The 25913-nt window shown below is 42.4% G+C and overlaps 1 protein-coding gene across 4 annotated transcripts in view; it reads left to right on the top strand.

Annotated features, from left to right (window-relative positions):
- LOC130367859 (excitatory amino acid transporter 1-like) overlaps positions 1-25913 on the top strand; it is a 338220-nt gene that overhangs the window by 43670 nt on the left and 268637 nt on the right. For 3 of the 4 annotated variants that reach the window (XM_056570754.1, XM_056570782.1, XM_056570774.1), the window contains one exon: positions 4405-4670. The exons of the other annotated variant lie outside the window; for it this stretch is intronic. The gene's annotated coding sequence lies outside the window, so the exon portion shown is untranslated. The remainder of the gene's footprint in view (positions 1-4404; positions 4671-25913) is intronic. 4 annotated transcript variants of the gene reach the window in all.

Genomic DNA, 25913 nt, shown 5'->3' with positions numbered 1-25913 from the left:
ATTGATGAAAGGTGTCAACGCAGGATAATCCAGATGGTGGATAAGCAGCCCCAAACAAGTTCCAAAGATATTCAAGCTGTCCTGCATGCTCAGGGAGCATCAGTGCAAACTGTCGACATTTCAATAAAATGAAACGCTATGGCAAGAGACCCAGGGGGACCCCACTGCTGACACAGAGACATCAAAAAGCAAGACTACATTTTGACAAAATGAATTATTTTGGGAAAACGTCTTGTGGACAGATGAGACTAAGATAGATCTTTCTGGTTTAGCACATCATTCTACCGTTTACGGAAAACAGAGGCCTACAAAGAAAAGAACACAGTACCTACAGTGAAATATGGTGGTGGTTCAATGATGATTTGGGCATGTTTTGCTACCTCTAGCACTGGTTCCCTTGAATGTGTGCAAGGCATCATGAAATCTGAGGATTACCAATGGATTTTGGGTCGCACTATACAGCCTAGTGTCAGAAAGCTGGGTTTGCATCCGAGATCTTGGGTCTTCCAGCAGGACAATGACCCCAAACATACATCAAAAAGCACCCAGAAATGGATGGCAACAAAGCGCTGGAGAGTTCTGAAGTGGCCAGCAATGAGTCCACATTTAAATCCCATTGAACACCTGTGGAGAGATCTTAAAATTGCTGTTGGGAAAATGCGCCCTTCCAATAAGAGAGACCTGGAGCAGTTTGCAAAGGAAGAGTGGTCCAACTGGCTGAGAGGTGTAAGAAGCTTATTGATGGTTATATGAAGCGACCGATTTCAGTTATTTTTTCCAAAGGGTGTGCAGCCAAATATTAAGTTAAGGGTGCCAATAATCTTGTTCCACCCATTTTTGGAGTTGGTGTGACATTATGTCCAATTAGCTTTTTTTCCTCCCTTTTTTGGTTTAGTTCCAATACACACCAAAGGGAATAAACATGTGTATAGCGAAACATGTGTTACTGCAATCCTTTTCTTTGAGAAATACTTCATTTTCTAGAAAAATTTCAGGGGTTCCAACATTTACGGCCATGACTGTATACCCAAAACTCCAAGACCCAGTGGGCATTATCCATCAGGATCCAAAGGTCATTGCAAAATTATTCAGAGACTTTTACTTAAAACTCTGTGAAAAGGAGAATCTGAATGCTGAGAAAGGCAGGCGATTTCTGGACTCGCTACACCTTCTCTCCCTCACAGAAGAGAATTCTATTTGGAAAAGGTGACAACAGCCGTTAAGCATTTAGCCAATAATAAAGCTCCAGGCCCAGATGGACTCACTGGGGAACTCTTCAAAACCGTGGTAGATGATATTACACCCTTTCTCCTCCTACTTTATAATCGCATTCTGACCACTGGAGTTCCCATTTATGGGTGATCTTGCGCACATAAGTTATCCATAAGAAGGTAAGGGATCCCCTGCTACCCAGCTCCTACAGACCTATATCTCTCATAAACGTAGACATTAAATCGATATCGAAGATCCTAGCTGACTGTTTGGCAGGGTCGCTACCCAAGTTGATAGGACACCACCAAGTAGGGTTCGTAAAAAGGGAGGTCGGCAGTGGCGAATCTGAGAGCAGTTTTGGCTTTCCAGGATGTGAACAAGAAGACTCCGGTCAGGTCCCAACACTTATCACTCTTGATGCAGAAAAAACATTTGATAACGTAGACTGGGCCTGGCTGAATGTGGTGCTCAACAAAGCCAATATCCGGGATCCCTTTTGAACCTATCTATATGCCCTATATACTGCACCCAAGCCAAGATCCACCTGACAAGGAGACTTTCCAATACCTTCCACCTTTGGAAGGGCACCAGATGAGGCAGATAAATATCCATAAAAGCCAGATGCGGTGCTTGGGGCTTTGCCACCTGCCAACGGGACATCTGTCCCACTGGAGGTGTCTAAACACCATATTACCTATCTGGGTATTAAAATAGGAAGAGTGCCCCAATCGATGTATAACCTAAACTTTCCCCTGGTCATAAAAAAAATGGAAGCGGAGCTACAAAGGTAGTCATTGTTGCCACTGGCCAGATGCATCTAGTTAAATGTTCACCTTCCCAAAACTATTATCCCCTCTAAACTATACCTTTGCTATACACGCCATAATGATCCAAAAGCCATTCAGTCTAGTTTTACCAAATTTTATTTGGCAATCGAAACGGCCAAGGATGGCTTCTGCTTCCATCTAGGCGAAGATCTAGGCGAATATAAAATGCAGAACATACAACTGTATAATTTTGCAGCTCTTTTTCACCATGTGAGAGATTGCCTGTTTGCCACTGCCAACTTCTCAAATTATACCCTGGAATCCCAGCTGGCTAGCCCATGGCCCCTTACAGTCCCAGTATCCCTGTCTCTGTAAGGAGAAACCTGATATTCTCTGACACGTTTGATGCTTGGAAAGCTATCAAGAAATTATACAAGCTGCCTTTCTGCCTCACAAAGTACTTCCAACTCTGGGACATGCCATTCCACCCTTCGACTCTCTCAACTTACAATTATGAGCCTGGAGGACGAATGGAGTTTTCTCTTTCAAGGATCTGCTACATACAAATACAGGTCATTTCCTAGATTAGGCCCGGTTGAAAGAAAAATATGACCTCCCTCCCACACATATTTGGATATATTTAACCAATTATGGATGGCCCTTAGGGCTTTTGTTAACCACCTGCTACAGTTGAGGCTCCGCATAAATTTGATCGAGGCATACCAGGGAACTCTCTCTTTCACAAACAAACAGGGCGTTTCTGGATGAAAAGTTACAAGGGCTCCTAGAACAAAGATGGTCTTCTCAATTGAAAGACCCCGATCACTGACAAATTGCTAATGGGTCTCCATTTTGTCAGAAGGGGCGACGACTAATGAGACATTATGGGAAATGCATTGTCGGATATAAAATAGAGCCACTTACACCTTCTAACATCACCAAAATCCCAACTACATACCTGACTTCTTGACCTAAATCTCACAACCCTCAGGCAGATATCTGGCCCTGTCACTGGTCTTTCATGCAGGTCTCACAGTGGTGGCCCCAAATTCATATCCAAATCCATCTCATATGGAACAGGGTACTCCCACTGGATCCACTCCTCTTTATTTTTTACTATCTACCTGAGAGTGACTCGGAGTCACCTGACGTTGGGAGACTTAGAAAGGCGGTGCATCTATTTATCCGATTAGCTGTCAGGAATTAGAGACCCTGGTTAAAACCCACATGTCTATACAGGAAGTTTTACAAGACATGAGAGATGTACTGCACCTGGAATGTACTGCACTGAGGAATGGGGACAAAACTGCAAAACCCTTTTTTAACAAATGGAGGCAGTTTATTGCCTCTCTCTCTGATGCAGGCAACAGAGCTAGCATTGTTAGGCACTCCCACATCCACAGCATGCTGTTGTCTGGAGGCTCTAAAGGGCATCAAAAAACAAGAGATAATGCAAGATCCTGCTAATTTAATGCGTGAAAGACTACCCCGCTATTGGAGTTCCACCATACTCCTCAAAATATCATCAATATGTATACACATGCAGGGGAAATTCAATTTATGGACCAGTTCATAAATAGAACACCACAGGGCAATCACTTACGAATCAGAAGATCTTTTGTTTCTGCTTCTTTATTTTCTTAAAGATGATATTTTCCTTACAATAGAGTAAATACAGACATGGTATGCTTCAGTCTTTGCCTATGTCCAACTCTCCTAGATGGCGTAGTCTTACCATACAGTGGTGCAAAAAAGTATTGAGTCAGCCACCAATTGTGCAAGTTCTCCCACTTAAAAAGATGAGAGGCCTGTAATTTTCATCATAGGTATAACTCAACTATGAGAGACATAGAGGGGCATTTACTAAGGGGTTTAGTCATTTTTTTTGACTATTTTTGGCGCAAAATTGTCGCAATTGTGCCTACCCTATTTTTCATGCGACTTTCTCTAGCAAGAGCTAGAAAGTCAAATTTTTTTTCCCCGCTTCATTTACGCAAGTTTTCATTTTTGACTTGCAGTGGTCAGGTATTTATTAACTGAGACAGTCGCAGGCTGTCCAGGCATGCTGGGAGTTGTAGTTTTGCAACATCTGGAGGCACCCTGGTTGGGAAACACTGGCCTAAAACAGTGTTTCCCAACCAGGGTGCCTCCAGATGTTGCAAAACTACAACTCCCAGGTTGGGAAACACTGTGCCTGGCCTCCGCCCCACCTTACTGTAAGGGCATGCTGGGAGTTGTAGTCCTGCAGCTGGGGGCAGGGGACAAGCTTGTCACTTGCCCACACATCTCCTGCACCACACAACTACAACTCCCAGCATGTCCTTACTGTAAGGGCATGCTTGCAGTTGTAGTCGTGCGGAGCGGGAGATGTGTGAGCAGTTGATAATAAATGTACTAACCCATTTTTTTTTTCTTCTCATTTCAGATCCATGTATCCTGTGGACTTGTTAGGATTCGGCAGGCTGGATGTGGATCCTCTGTGTCAGCGAAGGATTGGCGTGGACCAGTTCTAAGTTGCTACTGGTATTCACCAGAGCCCGCCGCAAAGCGGGATGGTCTTGCTGCGGCGGTAGCAACCAGGTCGTATCCACCGGTAACGGCTCAACCTCGCTGACTGCTGAGAAGGCGTGGGACAGAAGGACTAGACAGAGGCGAGGTCAGACGTAGCAGAAGGTCAGGGCAGGCGGCAAGGTTCGTAGTCAATGGTAACGGCAGAAGGTCTGGAAACACTGTTAAGGCAATCACAGGATACGCTTTCACTAGGCACAAGGGCAACAAGATCCGGCAATGCTGGGAAGGGGAAGTGAGGTTATAAAGGCGTGGAGCAGGTAGGAGCTAATTACACTGATTGGGCCAGGCACCAATTAGTGGTGCACTGGCCCTTTAAATCTCAGAGAGCTGGCGCACGCGCCCTAGAGAGCGGAGCCGCGCGCGCCAGGATGTGACAGCCGGGGACCGGGACAGGTAAGTGGATTGGGATGCGATCCATGAGCGGGCGCGTCCCGCTATGCGAATCGCATCCCCGTCGGCAGTTTCAGTGCAGCGCAACGCCGCGAGCGCTCCGGGGAGGAGCAGGGACCCGGAGCACTCGGCGTAACAGGACTCCTTCGGATTCTGTGGACTACTTCGATGACCAGCGTTTTTCTTTGTTTGATTTTAATTAAATGGTTAACGCGGGCTTGTGGGGGAGTGTTTTTTGTAATAAAATTTTTTTCAAACCTGTTGTGTTTTTTCCTTACTTTACTAGACAGGCTTAGTAGTGGAAGCTGTCTTATAGACGGAGTCCATTACTAAGCTGGGCTTAGCGTTAGCCACAAAAACAGCTAGCGCTAACCCAATTATTACCCCGGTACCCAACGCCACAGGGGTGCCGGGAAGAGCCGGTACCAACAGGCCTGGAGCGTCAAAAATGGCGCTCCTAGGCGGTAACAGGCTGGCGTTATTTAGGCTGGGGAGGGCCAGTAACAATGGTCCTCGCCCACCCTGGTAACGTCAGGCTGTTACTGTTTGGTTGGTATTTGGCTGAGAATGAAAATACAGGGGACCCTATGCGTTTTTTTTTTTTTTTTTTTAAATAAATAATTAAATATAAAAAAAAAACACATAGGGTCCCCCCTATTTTTATTCTCAGACAAATACCAACCAAACAGTAACAGCCTGACGTTACCAGGGTGGGCGAGGACCATTGTTACTGGCCCTCCCCAGCCTCAATAATGCCAGCCTGTTGTTACCGCCTAGGCCCAGGAGCGCAATTTTTGACGCTCCGGGCCTGTTGGTACCGGCTCTTCCCGGAACCCCTGTGGGGATGGGTACCGGGGTAATAATTGGGGGTTAGCGCTAGCTGTTTTTGTGGCTAACGCTAAGCTCGGCTTAGTAATGGACTCCATCTGTAAGACAGCTTCCACTACTAAGCCTGTCTAGTAAAGTTAAAAAAATAAAACACAACAGGTTTAAAAAAAATTTATTACACAAAAACACAACCCCCACAAGCCCTCGTTAACCATTTTATTAACATCAAGCAAAGAAAAACGCTGGTTGTCGAAGTAGTCCACCGAATACGAGTAAGTACATTTAGGGAGAAAAAACAGTGTTAAAATAATGTCATAAACACACACACACTAAACGCCGTTTACCACTATTCTGAGCCATGACTACAATTTAGTTATTGAATTATTTAGATGTGGTGAAAAAGCTAAAAAAAAAAAAAAAAATCAAAAACAAAAGATCCAGAAGGAAACCTAGCAGCCAAACCTATTCCGACAGCAGGAAAAAGGAACAGACTGTTTTTTCTACTACATGAAGTAAATTTCCCACTTTTGCCTAAGTGTGCCAAATTTATTAACGCCGTGCAACAATTTACTAAATTTGTCGCACATAGTCAAAAATGAAGTAGAAAAAAACAGGGTAAAAACCAGACTACATAGTAAAAGATTAGTAAATGCCCCTCATAATGAGGGAAAAAAATCCATAAAATCACATTGTCCGATTTTTTTTTTATTTTTTTAAGAATTTATTTGCTAATTATGGTGGAAAATAAGTATTTGGTCAATAATAAAAGTTAATCTCAATACTTTTTTTTTTTTATAAACCCTTTGTTGGCAATGACAGAGTTCAAACATTTTCTGCATGTCTTCACAAGGTCTCCATACACTATTGCTGGTATTTTGGCCCATTCCTCTATGCAGATCTCCTCTAGAGCAGTGATGTTTTGGGGCTTTCGCTGGGCAACACCGACTTTCGACTCCCTCCAAAGGTTTTCTATGGAGTTGAGATCTGGAGACTGGCTAGGCCACTCCAGAACCTTGAAATGCATCTTACAAAGCCACTCCTTCGTTGCCCGGGCGGATCATTGTCATGCTGAAAGACCCAGCCACATTTCATCTTCAATGCCTTGCTGATGGTAGGAGGTTTTCACTCAAAATCTCACAATACATGGCCCCATTCATTCTTTCCTTTACACGATTCAGTCATCCTGGTCCCTTGGCAGAAAAACAGCCCCAAAGCATGATGTTTCCACCCCCATGCTTCACAGTAGGTATGATGTTCTTTGGATGCAACTCAACATTATTTCTCCTCCAAACACGACGAGTTGAGTTTTTACCAAAAAGTTCTTTGATTTCCTCTGACCATATGACATTCTCCCAATACTCTTCTTGATCATCCAAATGCTCTCTAGAAAACTTCAGACAGGCCCGGACAGGTACTCGCTTAAGACGGGCGACACGTCTGGCACTGCATGATTTGGGTCCCTGGTGGCGTAGTGTGTTGCTGATGGTGGCCTTTGTTACTTTGGTCTCAGCTCTCTGCAGGCCATTCACTAGGCCCCCTTGTGGTTCTGGGATTTGTGTTCACCGTTCTTGTGATCATTTTGACACCACAGGGTGAGATCTTGCGTGGAGCCCCAGATCGAGGGAGATTATCAGCTGTCTTGTATGTCTTCCATTTTTTTATAATTACTCCCACAGTTGATTTCTTCACACCAAGCTGCTTGCCTTTTGCAGATTCAGTCTTCCCAGCCTGGTGCAAGTCTACAATTTTGTATCTGGTGTCCTTCGACAGCTATTTCGTCTTGGCCATAGTGGAGTTTGGAGTGTGACTGTTTGAGGTTGTGGACAGGTGTCTTTTATACTGATAACAAGTTCAAACAAGTACCATTAATACAGGTAACTAGTGGAGGACAGAGGAGACTCTTAACCCCTTAAGGACCGGGGTTTTTTCCGTTTTTGCATTTTCGTTTTTTGCTCCTTGCCTTTAAAAAATCATAACTCTTTCAAATTTGCACCTAAAAATCCATATGATGGCTTATTTTTTGCGCCACCAATTCTACTTTGTAATGACGTCAGTCATTTTGCCCAAAAATCTACGGTGAAGCGGGAAAAAAAATCATTGTGCGACAAAATTGAAAAAAAAATTCTGTTTTGTAATTTTTGGGGGCTTCCGTTTCTACGTAGTACATTTTTCAGTAAAAATGACACCTGATATTTATTCTGTAGGTCCATACGATTAAAATGATACCCTACTTATATAGGTTTGATTTTTTCGGACTTCTGGAAAAAATCATAACTACATGGAGGAAAATTTATACGTTTAAAATTGTCATCTTCTGACCCCTATAACTTTTTTATTTTTCCGTGTATGGGGCGGTATGAGGGCTCATTTTTTGTGCCGTGATCTGAAGTTTTTAACGGTACCATTTTTGCATTGATAGGACTTATTGATCGATTTAAATGATATAAAAAGTGACCAAAAATGCACTATTTTGGACTTTGGAATTTTTTTGCGCGCACGCCATTGACCGAGCGGTTTAATTAATGATATATTTTTATAATTCGGACATTTCCGCACGCGGTGATACCATATATGTTTATTATTATTTACACTGTTTTTTTTTTATTGGAAAAGGGGGGTGATTCAAACTTTTAATAGGGGAGGAGTTAAATGATCTTTATTCACTTTTTTTTTTTCACTTTTTTTTTGCAGTGTTATAGGTCCCATAGGGACCTATAACACTGCACACACTGATCTTCTATGTTGATCACTGGTTTCTCATAAGAAACCAGTGATCAACGATTCTGCCGCATGACTGCTCATGCCTGGATCTCAGGCACTGAGCAGTCATTCGGCGATCGGACAGCGAGGAGGCAGGAAGGGGCCCTCCCGCTGTCCTGTCAGCTGTTCGGGATGCCGCGATTAGCCGCGGCTATCCCGAACAGCCCGACTGAGCTAGCCGGGAACTTTCACTTTTAGCCGCGCGGCTCAGCTCTGAGCGCGCGGTTAAAGGGTTAATAGCGCTCGGCGCCGCAATCGGCGCTGCACGCTATTAGAGGCGGGTCCCGGCTTCACTATGACGCCGGGCCCGCCGCGATATGACGCGGGGTTACTGTGTAACCCCGCGTTATATCAGAAGAGCAGGACCAAGGACGTACCGGTACGTCCTTGGTCCTTAAGGGGTTAAGGACCCAGCCAATTTTCAGTGTAGGACCCAGCCATTTTATGCACATCTGACCACTGTCACTTTAAGCATTAATAACTCTGGGATGCTTTTACCTTTCATTCTGATTCCAAGATAGTTTTTTCATGACATATTCTACTTTATGACAGTGGTAAATTTTTGTCAATACTTGCATAATTTCTTGGTGAAAAATTCCAAAATTGTATGAAAAAATTTAACATTTTGCATTTAATTTTTTTACATTGAAGCTCTCTGCTTGTAAGGAAAATAGACATACCAAATTAAATTATATATTGATTCACATATACAATATGTCTACTTTATGTTGGCATCATGAAGTTGACATGTTTTTACTTTTGGAAGACATCAGAGGGCTTCAAAGTTCAGCAGCAATTTTTCACAAAATTTTCAAAATCTGAATTTTTCAGGGACCAGTTCAGTTTTGAAGTGGATTTGAAGGGCCTTCATATTGGAAATACCCCACAAATGACCCCATTATAAAAACTGCACTCCTTAAAGTATGCAAAATGACATTCAGTAAGTGTGTTAACCCTTTAGGTGTTTCACAGGAATAGCAGCAAAGTGAAGGAGAAAATTCAAAATCTTCATTTTTTTACACTCACATGCTCTTGTAGACCCAGTTTTTGAATTTTTGCAAGGGGTAATAGGAGAAAAAGTCCCCCAAAAATTGTAACCCAATTTCTCTCGAGTAAGGAAATACCTCATGTGTCTGTCAAGTGTTCGGCGGGCGCAGTAGAGGGCTCAGAAGGGAAGGAGCAACAATGGGATTTTGGAGAGCTAATTTTGATGAAAGGGTTTTTGGGGGGCATGTCCCATATAGGAAGCCCCTATGGTGCCAGAACAGCAGAAAACCTCCCACGTGACATACCATTTTGGAAACTACACCCCTCAAGGCATGTAACAAGGGATCCAGTGAGCCTTAACACCCCACAGGTGTTTGACGATTTTTCGTTAAAGTTGGATGTGTAAATGAAGAAAAAAAATTTCCGCTAAAGTGCAGTTTTTTCCCAAATTTACCATTTTTACAAAAGGTAATGGGAGAAAATGCCCACCAAAATTTGTAATCCCATCTCTTCTGAGTATGAAAATACCCCATGTTAGGATGTAAAATGCTCTGCGGGTGAACTACAATGCTCAGAAGAGAAGGAGTCACATTTGGCTTTTGGAAAGCCAAATTTGCTGAAATGGTTTTTGGGGGGCATGTCGCATTTAGGAAGCCCCTATGGTGCCAGAACAGCAACAAAAAAAACAAAAAAACACACATGGCATACTATTTTGGAAACTACACCCCTCAAGGAATGTAACAAGGGGTACAGTGAGCCTTAACACCCCACAGGTGATTGACGAACTTTCTTTAAAGTGGGATGTGAAAGTGAAAAATTAGATTTTTAACACTAAAATGCTGGTGTTACCCCAAACTTTTCATGTTCACAAGGAGTAATAGGAGAAAATGCCCCACAAAATTTGTAACCCCATTTCTCTCCAGTTAGGAAATACTTCATATGTGGATGTAAAGTGCACTGTGGGTGCACTAGTGGGCTCAGAAGGGAAGGAGCGACATTGGGCTTTTGGAGAGCGAATTTTGCTGAAATGGTTTTTGGGGGCATGTCGCATTTATGAAGCCCCCATGATGCCAGAACAGTAAAAAAAAAAAAAAAATAAAACACATGGCATACTATTTTGGAGACTACACCCCTCACAAAATGTAATAAGGGGTGCAGAGAGCATTTACACCCCACCGGCATTTGACAGATCTTTGAAACAGTGGGCTGTGCAAATGAAAAATTACATTTTTGATTTTTACAGACGACTGTTCAAAAAATGTCAGACACCTGTGGGGTGTAAATGCTCACTGTACCCCTTATTACATTATGTGAGGGGTGTAGTTTCCAAAATGGGGTCACTTGTGGGGGGGGTCCACTGTTCTGGCACCATGGGGGCTTTGTAAGCACACATAGCCTTCAATTCCAGCCTAATTCTCTCTCAAAAAGCCCAATGGCTTTTATTTTTTACAGGCTTTTATCTAAGCTTCATGTCTCTGATGTGGGATCTTCCCCGGATACTCACAGAGCCGACCTGAAATAATCTGGACTTTACAACATCTTTACAGCCGGATCTATGTTATCACATGTAATGACTCTGTTTTTGATTCTATGTACTTCTATTTTCTTATTCTCAAATATCTGTTTTAAAGAAAAATTCTTTAATAAAAAAACAGTTATAAAAATAAAAAGCCCAATGGCGCCCCTTCTCTTCTGAGCATTGTAGTTCACCCACAGAGCACTTTACCTCCACATATGGGGTATTTATATACTCAGAAGAAATGGGGTTACAAATTGTGGGGGGCTTTTTTCCTATTGCCCCTTGTGAAAATGAAAAATTTGGGGTAACACCAGCATTTCAGAGAAATTTTTTTTTTTTTTTCATATCCAGCTTTAAAGAAAATTTGTCAAATTTGTCAAAGACCTGTGGGTTGTTAAAATGGGGTGACATGTGGATGTTTCTTTTTTTTTTCGCGTTCATGTCAGAACCGCTGTAACGATCAGCCACCCCTGTGCAAATTACCAATTTAGACCTCAAATGTACATGGCGCTCTCTCACTCCTGAGCCATGTAGTTCGTCCGCAGAGCATTTTACATACACATATGCTGTATTTCCGTACTCAGAAGAAATTGCGTTAGAAATTTTGGGGGTCTTTTTCTCCTTTTACCTCTGGTGAAAATGAAAAGTATGGGGCAACACCAGCATGTTAGTGTAAAAATTTTAATTTTTTTACACTAACATGCTGGTGTAGCCACCAACTTTAACATTTCATAAGGGGTAAAAGGAGAAAAATCCCCCCAAAATTTGTAACAGATTTTCTCCTGAGTACGGAAATACACTATATGTGGCCCTAAACTGTTGCCTTGAAATACGACAGGGCTCTGAAGTGAGAGAGCGCCATGCGCATTTGAGGCCTAAATAAGGAATTTGCAATAGGGGCTTGTCTCCACCAAAACCCTACAGCAGTGTTTTCCAAACAGGGTGCCTCCAGCTGTTGCAAGACTCCCAGCCTGCCAGGACAGTCTATGGCTGTCCGGCAATACTGGGAGTTGCGGTTTTGCAACAGCTTGAGGCTCCGATTAGGAAACACTGCCGTATGAGACGTTTTTCATTTTTATTGGGGGGGGGGGGGGGCGTGTAAGGGGGGGTATATGTAGTGTTTTACTTTTCATGTGGTAGTGTAGTGTTTTTAGGGTACATTCACATGGGTGGGGGTTCACAGTAAGTTTTCCACTGGGAGTTTGAGCTGCGGCAGAAAATTTGCCGCAGCTCAAACTTGTAGAAGGAAACCCACTGTAAACCCGCCCGTGTGAATGTACCCTGTACATTCACATGGGGGGGGGGGGGGGGCGCGAACCTTCAGCTATGGCAAAACTACAATTCCCAGAATGCACTGACAGACCATACATGCTGGGAGTTGTTATTTTACAACAGCTGTAGGCACACTGGTGGGGAACCACTGAGTTAGAAAACAGACTCTAGCTCAGTGATTCCAACACGTGTGTCTCCAGCTGTTGCAAAACTACAACTCCCAGCATGTATGGTCTGTAAGTGCATTCTGGGAGTTGTAGTTTTGCAACAGCTTGAGGCACACAGGTTGGAATCACTGAGTTAGGAAGCAGACTCTAGCTCAGTGTTTCCCAACCAGTGTGCCCACAGCTGTTGCAAAAGTACAATTCCCAGCATGCCCACACAGTCAGGGATGCTGGGCGTGTAGTTCTGCAATATTTGGCCCTTCAGATGTTGCAGTACTACAACTGCCAGCATGCCTGGACAGTCTGGGCATACTAGGAGTTGTAGTTATGCAACAACTGGGGAAGAACAGTTTGGTGACCGCTAAGTAGTGGTCTCCAAACTGTAGCCCTTCAGATGTTGCAAAACTACAACTATAAGCATGCCCAGACTGTCCAGGCATGCTGGGAGTTGTAGTTCTGCAACATCTGAAGGGCCAGATATTGCAGAACTACACGCCCAGCATCCCTGACTGTCTGGCCATGCTGGGAATTGTACTTTTGCAACATCTGCCATTGGTCGTCAGCCTGATTGACCAATGGCAGGGGATAGGAGGGTATAGGAGGAGGTAGCAACACTGCCATTTTCGCCGAAAATCGCAGGTCTGAATTGACCGACATGGGGGGGATCTCAGGACCCCCCCCCCTAGACATTGCCACGGGATGCCTGCTGATGGATATCAGCAGTCATCCCGGTCCGATCACTGCCCGGCGAGCTGCGGTGATCGGAAATATGGAGGGCGTATGGATACGCCCTCCGTCCTTAAGTGACGGGACGAGGGCGTATGCATATGCCCTCCGTCCCCAAGGAGTTTAAAAAAAAAAAGGTTTAAACCAGAGTACCCGTTTAAGGACAATACACAGTAATCAGACACTCATTTCAATTGATCAACATTTACATAACGGTCATTAGTGGCTCTACAAGTGAATTTACCTGCCCTTAAGAATCCATAAAATCCTAAATACATGGCAGCCTTTAATACTACATGGTGGGCCATTTATATTAATACACCTTAATAAAATGGGAATGGTTGGTGATATTAACTTCCTGTTTGTGGCACATTAGTATATGGGAGGGGGTAAACTTTTCAAGATGGGTGGTGACCATGGCAGCCATTTTGAAGTCGGCCATTTTGAATCCAACTTGTGTTTTTTCAATAGGAAGAGGGTCATGTGACACATCAGACTTATTGGGAATTTCACAAGAAAAACAATGATGTGCTTGGTTTGAACGTAACTTTAATCTTTCATGAGTTATTTACAAGTTTCTTTTTGTTTACAGCCATTGACATGTCGTCGAGGTTAACACGTGAGGATCGGATAGAAATTGTGTTGATGTCTGGTGAATGCAGTAACCGGGTCATTGCAGCAGATTTCAATGCAGGACACCCTACAAGATCACCCATCTCCCATGCTACAGTTAGCAAACTGCTTGCTAAGTTTCGTGAAACTGGTTCAGTGTTGGATTTGCCAAAATGTGGACGCATGAAATCTGTCACTAATGAAGAAACATCAGTGGCTGTCCTAGCTTCATTCAGCAAGAGCCCACAGCGTAGCATTCACCGTATGTCACTGAAGAGTGGCATTAGTCGAACATCCCTTCGGCGGATATTAGCTACTCACAAATGGCACCCTTACAAACTCCAGCTACTGCAGCATCTCAACGAGGATGGCCCAGATCGGCGCACTGAATTTGCAGAATGGGCAAAACAAAAATTGGAACAGGACCCTCAGATTACACAGAAGATTTTGCTCAGTGATGAGGCAAACTTTTATGTGAATGATGAAGTTAACAAACAAAACCACTTCTATTGGTCTGACACTAACCCACATTGGATAGTTCCCTCCCAGACTGTTGGAACACAAACATTGATGTATGGTGTGGTATATGGGGTACAAAGATAGTGGGGCCATTCTTCATCAATGGAAACCTCAAAGCCACTGGATATGCAAAATTGCTACATGATGATGTGTTTCCCTCTATATGCACTGAAGCTGACACGTTCCCTGAGTTTTTCCAGCAAGATGGTGCACCACCACATTATGGATGTCAGGTCCGAGCATTCCTAGATGAACAGTTTCCTGGAAAATGGATTGTTCATAGTAGGCCAGGTGACTGGCCCCCAAGGTCTCCCGATCTGACCCCCTTAGACTTTTATCTTTGGGGTCATCTGAAGACAATTGTCTATGCTGTGAAGATACAAGATGTGCAGCACCTGAAACTACGGATACTGGAAGCCTGTGCTAGCATTTCTCCTGCGGTGTTGCCATCAGTGTGTGAAGAGTGGGAGAAGAGGGTTGCATTGACAATCCAACACAATGGGCAGCACATTGAACACGTTTTATAAGTGGTCAGAAACTTGTAAATAAGTCATGAAAGAATAAAGCTGCGTTAAAACCAAACATCATTGTTTTTCTTGTGAAATTCCCAATAAGTTTGATGTGTCACATGACCCTCTTCCTATTGAAAAAACTAAAGTTGGATTCGAAATGTCCAACTTCAAAATGGCTGCCATGGTCACCACCCATCTTGAAAAGTTTCCCCCCTCACATATACTAATGTGCCACAAACTGGAAGTTAATATCGCCAACCATTCCCATTTTATTAAGGTGTATCCATATAAATGACCCACCCTGTACACTGTTCTGTCGTCCAAAAGGGTTATTATCTAAAGCATCAAATAGTTTTCTAAACATATTGCCCGAGAGAGGTTGTCTGCTAGGGGTTGTGCTCACTGCACCTTTCTGTACTCCCTTGAGAGAAACTTTAATCATATGGGAAGAAAATATGGAGATTCTATCAGGAATATCCAGAGATAAAAAATGTTATATTCCAGCTAAAAAGATTTTTATGGCGTTGTATGCTAAATGCAAGGTGGAATGGCAAAACCTGATAAAAGCAAGTATGAATGAAACAAAATGAGGGTTGCCTTCGGGGAAACTAACCCGAAACTGCTGGAAAGTATTGCATGCCTTGGAATATATCCTCTGGGTGTTAGCAGACAAAGTGCTGCTGATGAGACATTTAGCTACCCGGAGATGCTCCCCCCCAGTCCAGAATCAGGGACTAACACTCTGGTTTCTGGGCACCTGTCGTATCGGCCTCTGGCATGACCAGAAAGAAAAGAGAAAACCTGTCTGGAAAGGTTATCTGCCCCAACATTCTGAACCCCACTAATGTGAACGCAGGTAAAATTAAAACCATGGAAAAAACCTGAATTTGTTTTCTCGAGGGTGGTGGATAGGGTTAATTCTATAATGTTGAATGAAAAGTTGACGGCCATCTGAGAGCATCAGGTTGTTCGGTTTAATTTAGTTTTCGAGCCATTGATCCCATCTCCTCATTGCCCTGATATGCGACATTGCCTCTCCTTATACTTACTGGGACTCTCGTGTATTCCATTCGTGGTGGGTTTGCTTTTACTTGGGTCTGGTGGGGGTAGTTAATATCTATATGTATGCTTTATTATATTTTGATTATACGGTGCTTCTGTTTTGCTCAGGATCTCTTCCAATGCCAATTTCTGTCTATTGTATATTCGAGTATGTTATAATTTGTCAGCTGTACCTGACAGCTGTTTATTTATTAGTTTTATAAACTCCAATGAGAGGGGTAAATTAGGCCAAAGTGGCTTCCCACTCACTAGGAGGAACTTTATTGCAAAATATCACCACAAGCAAAACCATCCGTAAACCATTTTAATCACATAGCCCAGGTACCAAAATAAACTCTCTGCCTCTTTCCACACCTCCCCCCCCCACTCCCTTTCATCAATTTTATCAACACAAATCCTGGGCGATATGCCCCGGAACACATACAAGACTAATACCAAAACAAAACCAAATAGACAAGAAAAATACATTTTTAAGTTTCCACTCGCTCCCTCCTCTTGCCCAATCCCAGGACCCATCCTTCGGACCCTACTCATCCAGCCAGGGACACCATATTTGTTGGAATTGTACAACAGATCCCCGAATGGAAGATGTCAAATCCTCCTTAGTCATCAAATCGTTCACCTTATAAACCCACAGTGACAGTATGGGAGCCATTGTTTTTTTCCACAAAATAGGTACACAGGCTCTAGACGCCATAACCAAAAACCTTTAAAAGAGTCTTCTTGTAGATCTTGGCCGGTAACTCACAGTGAAAAAGAGCTGGAATTAGGTCTATTGAAAGACCCGTCACTGCCTTACTGATATGTATTACCACCTTCAAGAAGGAAGCAAGGTAGGGGCAAGTCCAAAAAATATGATGAAGGAAGGACCCCTCCTCCACCCCACATCTCCAACATGTGGCCAAATGGCATGCAAGCACGTTGAAACTCTATGCCATCTGGCCAAAATTTTGTTCCTATTATTCCTATGTCCACAGTCAAAGAAATCTGAAAATCTGATTCCGACTTAGTTATAAATCGTGGGGGGCCTGGTCCGGGGGGGGGGGGAACACATCAAACAACGTATATTCTAGATACCACATATCTTAACGGGCCTATCTCTGAGCACATAGACTCCAACCCTGTTAATTGATTAGTCACCAGTGAAGATAGGTGAAGGCTGGACAAAAAATTCCACAATTGGGCGAACTATGTTTGCTGTAATAGTATATAAAGGAGTTGGAGAGGCTCTTGTCTAACTACCCACCAAATAAACCCGGGCTGCCTAATTAGACACCTATACCCAAGGTGTCAAAAAGTAGTTTGTCTATAGAAATATATATATTAGGGCTCAGGGTTTGAGACAACTGGACAGATAGTGATTACATTTATTTATTATTATACAGTGTGACAATATAATATAAAATATAAGAAAAGAAAATAAATACAAATAGTGGCGTCTGTGTCTCACAGGGCCCTTGTGTAGGCGCAGCACCAACTAATATTATCTAAAATATAAGTATACCATAATGTGTTAAAAATTATAAATTAAGACCACCATATAAAAATATATATAAAACCTCTAATAGGATATAACTATACAGGGAGATAAATCTGGGTGGGAGAGTCTTAGTTCATCCACAATAGTCAATTCTCTCCTGTAATAGTATATAAAGGAGTTGGAGAGGCTCTTGTCTAACTACCCACCAAATAAACCCGGGCTGCCTAATTAGACACCTATACCCAAGGTGTCAAAAAGTAGTTTGTCTATAGAAATATATATTAGGGCTCAGGGTTTGAGACAACTGGACAGATAGTGATTACATTTATTTATTATTATACAGTGTGACAATATAATATAAAATATAAGAAAAGAAATACAAATAGTGGCGTCTGTGTCTCACAGAGTATAATTCAGCGTAGTAGTCCCTGAACACTTCGCCAATATCTGAGGGTTTTATTACATATAGAAGGGATAAAAGATCTAACTTGTTGTTTACGTAGTGCTCGTGCCAGCGTTCTACCACATTTATTCCCAAATTCATAAGTGTTGCCAACATTTTGTAAGTGTAGCTTTAGCCTTGTCTAGAAGCAAAGAGTGCACCTCTTGCCTCTTCTGAACCAATTCCCCCCTGTTACTATCAGATGGATCCATTCTATGGCCGCTTGACATTTTTTTATACACGCTCCTTGTTTGACTAGAATGCCCTGAATCAAACACTTGTGGGCCGTCCACGTCAAACACAAAAACATGTCGTCTGAGGCATTCTCCCTAAAGAAATTTACCAATGTGGATTTAAGCTCCTCAACCACTGTTGCATCATCCAAAAGTGACTGGTTAAGTTTCTTCTACCAATGCACTGGGAACGGTGTAGAAATCGATATAGTAATAGCCACTAGTGTATGGCCAGAGAAACTAATTGTATTGATTGTGGCGCGATGTAATAGCTGGAAATCACAATGTTTAAAAAAAAAAAGGTCTAATCTGGAGTACATGTCATGGACAGGAGAATAAAAAGAATAGTCTCAATCTCCAGGGTGTCACAAGTGCCATGCATCAATCTCAAAATCTCCCCCCAGAACCAGGACACCCTCCACAAACTCACTCAAAGACACCAAAGCAAAGGCCAGCATCCCCCATGTAGGCAGGTAAAGAGAAGAAAAGGTAAATGCATATGAAGCAATAGTACCTTTTACAAATAAAATACGTCCGTCTCCATCACTGTAAGTTCCCAGAAGATTCCAGGGTAAATCATGTGATAGTACTATATTCGTACCTCTAGATTTTGAATCTGGCTATGGTAGGCAAATGGAAACCATTCATTAGACAAAGCTAATTTTTTATGCACCGTATAATGGTTCTCTTGAAGAAAAACGACCTGGAGTTTTTGTGCTTTAACCCCTTAAGGACTCAGGTTTTTTTTTGCACTTTCGTTTTTTCCTCCTTACCTTTTAAAAATCATAACCCTTTCAATTTTCCACCTAAAAATCCATATTATGGCTTATTTTTTGCGTCACCAATTCTACTTCGCAGTGACATCAGTCATTTTACCCAAAAATTCACGACGAAACGGAAAAAAAAAATCATTGTGCGACAAAATCGAAGAAAAAACGCCATTTTTGGGGGCTTCCGTTTCTACGCAGTGCATATTTCGGTAAAAATGACATCTTATTATTCTGTAGGTCCATACGATTAAAATGATACCCTACTTATATAGGTTTGATTTTGTCGTACTTCTGGAAAAAATCATAACTACATGCAGGAAAATTTATACGTTTAAAAATGTCCTCTTCTGACCCCTATATCTTTTTTATTTTTCCACGTACAGGGAGGTATGAGGGCTCATTTTCCACGTACAGGGCTGTATGAGGGCTCATTGAAGTTTTTATCGGTATGATTTTTGTTTTGATCTGACTTTTTGATCACTTTTTATTCATTTTTTAATGGTATAAAAAGTGACCAAAATACGCTTTTTTGGACTTTGGAATTTTTTGCGCGTACGCCATTGACCGTGCGGTTTAATTAATGATATATTTTTATAGTTCGGACATTTACGCACGCGGCGATACCACATATGTTTATTTATTTATTTTTTTACACTGTTTTATTTTTTTTATGGGAAAAGGGGGGGTGATTCAAACTTTTATTAGGGAAGGGGTTAAATGACCTTTATTAACACTTTTTTTTTACATTTATAGGGACCTATAACACTGCACACCCTGATCTCCTATGCTGATCACTGGCGTGTATTATCAGCTACTGAAGTTGAGTTGTTCTTATCAGTCTGGAAACAGTGCTCTCTGCTGACATCTCTGCTGGTCTCAGGACCTGCACAGAGCAGAATAGGTTTGCTATGGGAATTTGCTTCTACTCTAAACAGCTCCCGAGACACGTGTCATCAGAGAGCGCTTAGACAGAAAAGAACAACTCAACTTCAGCAGCTCATAAGTACTGAAAGGATTAAGACTTTTTAATAGAAGTAATTTACAAATCTGTTTAACTTTCTGGAGCCAGTTGATATGTAAAAGAAAGTTTTTTCCTGGATAACCCCTTTAAGTATATTAAACAGAATTGACCTCTTACCTCCATCATGAAAGCCCTTAACATTCAGAATCCCAATATTTAAAGCGCAACTGTCATGAGTTTTTAGCCCCCCAGACTACTACAATGTTGTTACAGATGTCCATAACATGAGTGTAACCATACTTTTGTGGGTTTTCCTCCTTCTTTTATAACTTATAAAAATACATTTATCCAGCGGTCTGGCACAGTCAGATTCGCAAAGCCCCGCCGTTGCCACACCTATCCGCTCCTTTCAGTGCTGGGATCGCTGTGTAGTAAGACGCAGCGCATGTGTCCCTCCCTTCCTCTAGTAGTGAGCACATAGGCAGCGGGAGCGAGCGCTCGCTCTGTCAATGCAGGGGGGATGCGCCCACACGTCAGGAGGGTCGCATGCGCTGTGGATGCGCTGTGTCTTACTATACAGCGATCCCAGCGCTGAAAGGAAAGGATATGCGTGGTGGCGGCGGGGCTTTACGAACCCCAAGCGACGCCTATCCGACTGTGCCAGACCGCTGGATAAATGTATTTTATAAGTTATAAAAGAAGGAAGAAAACCTATAAAGGTATGGTTACACTCATGCTATGGACATCTGTAACAACATTGTAGTAGTCTGCGGGGGCTAAAATCTCATGACAGTTGCGCTTTAAGGAGTCCTGGATCCGTGTCCCCAATTTGGAATCAATGCAAGGCGAGAGATGGGGGGTGGGGTTAAACGTCAACAAAACAAAAAGAAACTAACAGAATCGCAAATATGTGTGCTGGAGAGACCAAAAAAAAAAAGATATATAAATACCTCGTTTCCTTAAAAAACTAATCTAATCTTTCTCTCACCCTCCCCCCCCCCCCCCAATATACAAAAGCCCCCACCCTCCTTCTAGCTTTAATAAAAAGCCAAATTCCAGCACATTTTATACTTGTTATCCATTCTTGTCACCTAGGTATTTGTTTTCTATAGGTCACAAGACCTAGTTTACTGATGTTATTCATATTTTGTATATGTATCTAATTTCTCTCAAATAAAGCTTCTTTGTTTGATGGTTAAAATTAAAACCGTGATGTAGTGACAACCACGCTAATTTCCTAGCTAGTAACATCACTTCTGGACTCTTAGACCAGCCTTTAAGTAGAATATCAATGGTAACAGTATTGTCAGAGACAAATAACACTGTGGATTTGTGCCATGCGCTGCCCCACACCTTGGCCGCAGCAACAATAGGATATTGCTCAAAAAGCACAGTGTTCTGCCAAAAAACAGGTAGGTTATGGATTTCTGACAGGCAGGTACTGGCCAACCAATGATTATCCCAAAAAGCTGCAAACCCAATTGTGGAAGAGGCGTCTGAAAAAATCCTAGGAGTCTTATTACTGACTTTCGGGATGGAAAATGAAATACCATTCTATACGTTCAGAAAAGAATCCCACATTAACAAATCCTCACTGGCATTGTGGTGTAGATGTACAAGACTGTTCTGTGTGGGGGCTGACGGCAGGAGCTCTAGCAGGCGAGAAATGAATGTTCTACCTTGCAAAATGATGAGCATGTCAAAGTTCAGCATATACTCAAAATTGACTGTAGCTCTACCTTGGTGAGCTGAGGGGAATTAACAAGTTTACATATGGCATCCCTGATCTTAACAAGTTTTTCATCAGGAAACCTAGCTTCCATTCTCTCTGTGTCCAGTATGACTTACAAAAAGGTGAGGTCCTTAGTGGGACCCTCAACCTTCTTGGGAGAAACCGGAACTGCCAACTGTGAAAAAACCGCAAGTAAAACATCCAGATCTCTGGGGAATTTGGACGGAGGTTCAATTAACAGAAAGTCATCCAAATAATGGATGACATGATCACATGCAAACCTGTTCTCAAACATCCAATGTAGAGCCTGGGCAAATTTGTTAAATAACCAAGGGCTACTTCTAGCCCCGAAAGTCAGTTTGATAGCAAAGTAATAGCAACCCCTCTATTTAATGCCATGCCATCGCCATAATTGAGGCATGATCGGGAGCAACTTAAAGGGAACCAATCATCAGATTTTACCCTATATAATGCTTGGTAAAGCGTTATATAGGGTAAAATCTTTATTTTCACCATCCCCGGGGGGTGCTCCTGCCCCCAGGGATGGTGAAGATATGAAGTTATAAACTAGTCACTGCCGCGGCCAAAAGTAGTCACCTGGGCGGGGGGGGGGGGCGTCGCTGGCGGCCGAAGAACGGGAGTAGATGAGAAGAGCTCCCCGCCCAGGTGACTACTTACGGCGGCGGCGGTGACTAGTTTATAACTTCATATCTTCACCATCCCTGGGGCAGGAGCATCCCCCGGGAATGGCGAAAATAAAGATTTTACCCTATATAAATCTGATGATTGGTTCCCTTTAAATGTGTCGGATATATCTGCCTTGGATAGCCAAGCTCCAAGACCCATGCTTATGATTATAGCGATGGCTTCATCTATCGAGGCGTTTTTAAGGCAAATTCCTTTGTTGGGAATCAAGGAGTTTATGCTTGGTATGGAGGAAGAATAGGGTGCAGATAAATCGTAAACCAATCTTTTTTTTATTACTGAATTTCCTTATTGCCAAATCAATAGGGCTGACTCTCAATGTAGCAAAAGGAGGCTCACTGAAAGGCCCTCTAACAAAACCCCTTTCAAGTTCTGACTGGATCAAAAGATCTATTGCCTCTGGATCTGCCTGCGCAGAAAGAAGATTACACTTGTGAGTAACTTTGGGTAATGCTACCAGACCAATGTGAAAACCATGCTGGAACCCCGAGACTAGGAATTCAACAAAACGTTGGTCTGGGTGTTCATTCAAGAATTGACACAGGAATGTAACATCCACCACACCTAGTCATGGCTTTTCAGTTTTTTGTGGACAGGCCACCTTGGCTGAGCTCGAAAGCAAATTGGGGACACGTGTAATAACCTGCATTGATTATAATTACATGTGTAATTAAAGTTATTACAGATTTACGATTTTCCCAGGTACTTGATAGGTCTCCCTAATTTGTCCAATAGACCAGGAGTCTTCTGCACCTTTGGCTGAACTGTAGTCGAAATGCTAGGTAGACTACTAGCAGCTTCTAAGTTAACAACAGAACTGCACCAATCTGTGGTGTGTCTACTGGACTGGCATTTAGCACAGACAGGCGGTTTCAGTGCAGCAAAATGGCTACAGAAAATCTCTTTCAATACTGGCCTAGTTCATCACATAACCAAATTGGCTCAAGGTAGCTGCAGCCTTGACCGAAAATAATCTGTTCTACTCATAAAAGGTACTGCCCCCATACTTGTGACAAAGTTCAGTGACCTTATACAAGTAATAGCCCAGTTTTTCCCTCCTCTCTGGTTTTGCAAAGCAAATCATGTCACAGTATATAGTGAATATATACCGAATACTGAATAAACTCAGAGAGAGACAACTTTCTATTCAACCGTACATCCTTGGCCTTTAAAACCACAGACACATCACCACATGCTATGGTCTTATTTTCCATGAGATCATGTGTTGCTATCACCAACAAGGCCAAGTTAATATCTTTGCCATCTAAGATATCTTTCTTGATATGTGCTGGTGCTATGTTAGGGATGGATGGTTGTGTACCTGATGGTCTTGTCAGAACTGGAGCGGAGGCCGGTACAACTGTGGCCGGAGCTCCTGCATTTCCATTCTCTTTAGCTTCAACCCTAGACTGCATGTCTGACAATGATGATGACAAATTATTAACCAGGGCATGCAGTCGAGTCAATGAGGTATGCAGGTTATGAGACAACACCTCCTCATTGCTAGGCCTTGCCGTATCTGACATCAGGAAGGGTATTCCCCTCCTAACCAGTTCTGTGGTTAAGGCTGGGTTCACACTACGTTTTTCAACTAAGGTTCCCGCATACGTTTTCTATCAAAAACCGTATGGGGAAAAAAACGGATGGAACAGTATGGGAAAAAGTAAACCGTATGGGTTTTTAAACAGTATACTGTTTTTAAAAGTGCATACTGTTCCGTCCGTTTTTGTAGAAAAAAAACCCATACGTTTTTGAAAATTTTGTCCATTTTTAATGGGAGGGGTCTTGGGTGGGGACTTTAGGATTCAAATGCGCATGTGCAAAGTAAAAACGTATACGTTTTTCCCGTATGGAACCGTATACATGTGCGTTTCCTATTGACGTCCATGTTAAAAAAACGTATGCGGTTGCAGTACGGTTTTTAAACCGGAGACAAAATCGTGGTCAACCACGGTTTTGACTCCGGTTTAAAAACCGTACTGCAACTGCATACGTTTTTTTTAACATGGACGTCAATAGGAAACGCACATGTATACGGTTCCATACGGGAAAAACGTATACGTTTTTACTTTTGCACATGCGCATTTGAATCCTAAAGTCCCCACCCAAGACCCCTCCCATTAAAAATGGACAACATTTTCAAAAACGTATGGGTTTTTTTTCTACAAAAACGGACGGAACAGTATGCACTTTTAAAAACAGTATACTGTTTAAAAACCCATACTGTTTACTTTTTCCCATACTGTTCCATCCGTTTTTTCCCCCATACGGTTTTTGATAGAAAACGTATGCGGGAACCTTAGTTGAAAAACGTAGTGTGAACCTAGCCTAACTTGGGTACAGTCCAGCTTCTCAGTGACAGAATGCTGGCGTGTTCCAATGTTCTAGCAGTGTTATCCAATAACGAGACCGAATCCGAAGCATGGGACATTTCTGGAAAACATCCAAAATCGATAGAGCACAATTACTGAACTACTAACATGAAAACCACCAACATCATCAGACACAAAGCCAAAACGACATACTCACCTACACCTCCTAAAGTAAAAAATGAAAACAACAAGTATGACTGGCCGTAGACGTCATGGCCGTAACACACAACCGAACGAACCTGAAGACGTGACAGGTTCTGTGGGACTGAAGTGATCAAGTGACGTTAGTGCCAATGATACTATAAAATAAAAAACACCTCCATACCTCTAACCAAGTAGGTGATCTTACTTGTGTAACCAAGTGACTTGCATGAAGTCGCAACCCAAAGACGTGATGGGTTCGTGAGGCAACTGTGACTAACAGAATGAAGCTTACCCATGTCTGGGTAAGACTGTACACAAGTACACAAGACTGTACTTGAATCACAAATAAACCAAGTTTTTTTTATTGATATATTTTTTTTATTCAAATCCATACAAAATTACATTAGCATAGTAAAATTTTACAATATAATAGAAAATTTTCCCCCCTTATTAGAATCCCCACCCACTCCTATCTCAACCCCTCTCTCCTAACCCCCCCCCCCCCCCCCCCAGATTGTCAGCTAGGTTGTTTCCTCCCATCCATCTCATTCCAGCATTACCCTAGAGAAGCTCTTTTTCCCTTTGTAAAATATCAGTTCATACTTCTTCATCTGCGATACCTCCGTTTCCCATTCGTTAACTGATGGAACTTCTGGGGAGAACCATTTTCTTAATAGCAATATTTTTGCAATTCCCAATATTTTTAATATAGCGTCATTCCTTGGGGTTTCCATTAGGCCAATACCCAGGATAGCTCCTCTACCATCCTTACTCAGCGTTTTTTTCATCCTATTTTCTGTTATATGGTAAATCTCCTGCCAGAATCTAGCAATCAGCATTAAATCTGCCCCTTCTCCTCTGCATTTGGGACAGTTCGAGTCTACCATTTTGCATATTTGATATAAAAATCTTGACGTATATGGGACCCTCAGAGCAAGCTTACTAAATGAAATTCTATGATTCAGGTTCATGGAGGCACTTAGTATATTCTGAAACACAACCCTCCATTCTTGCATGCTTATTATACCTACTTCTCTGGACCAGTGAGACCTAGCTTTGTGTTCATTGTTAACCATATCAGCTTTTACCAGGCCTTTATATATTTTCCCCACAATATTATTAGAGGCACTATTCATATCAAAAATAAAATCCATTAGCTCATGTGTACAGATT

Source organism: Hyla sarda, chromosome 1, assembly GCF_029499605.1.
Source record: "Hyla sarda isolate aHylSar1 chromosome 1, aHylSar1.hap1, whole genome shotgun sequence".
NCBI lineage: Eukaryota > Metazoa > Chordata > Amphibia > Anura > Hylidae > Hyla > Hyla sarda.
This window is presented reverse-complemented; position numbering and strand designations above follow the sequence as displayed.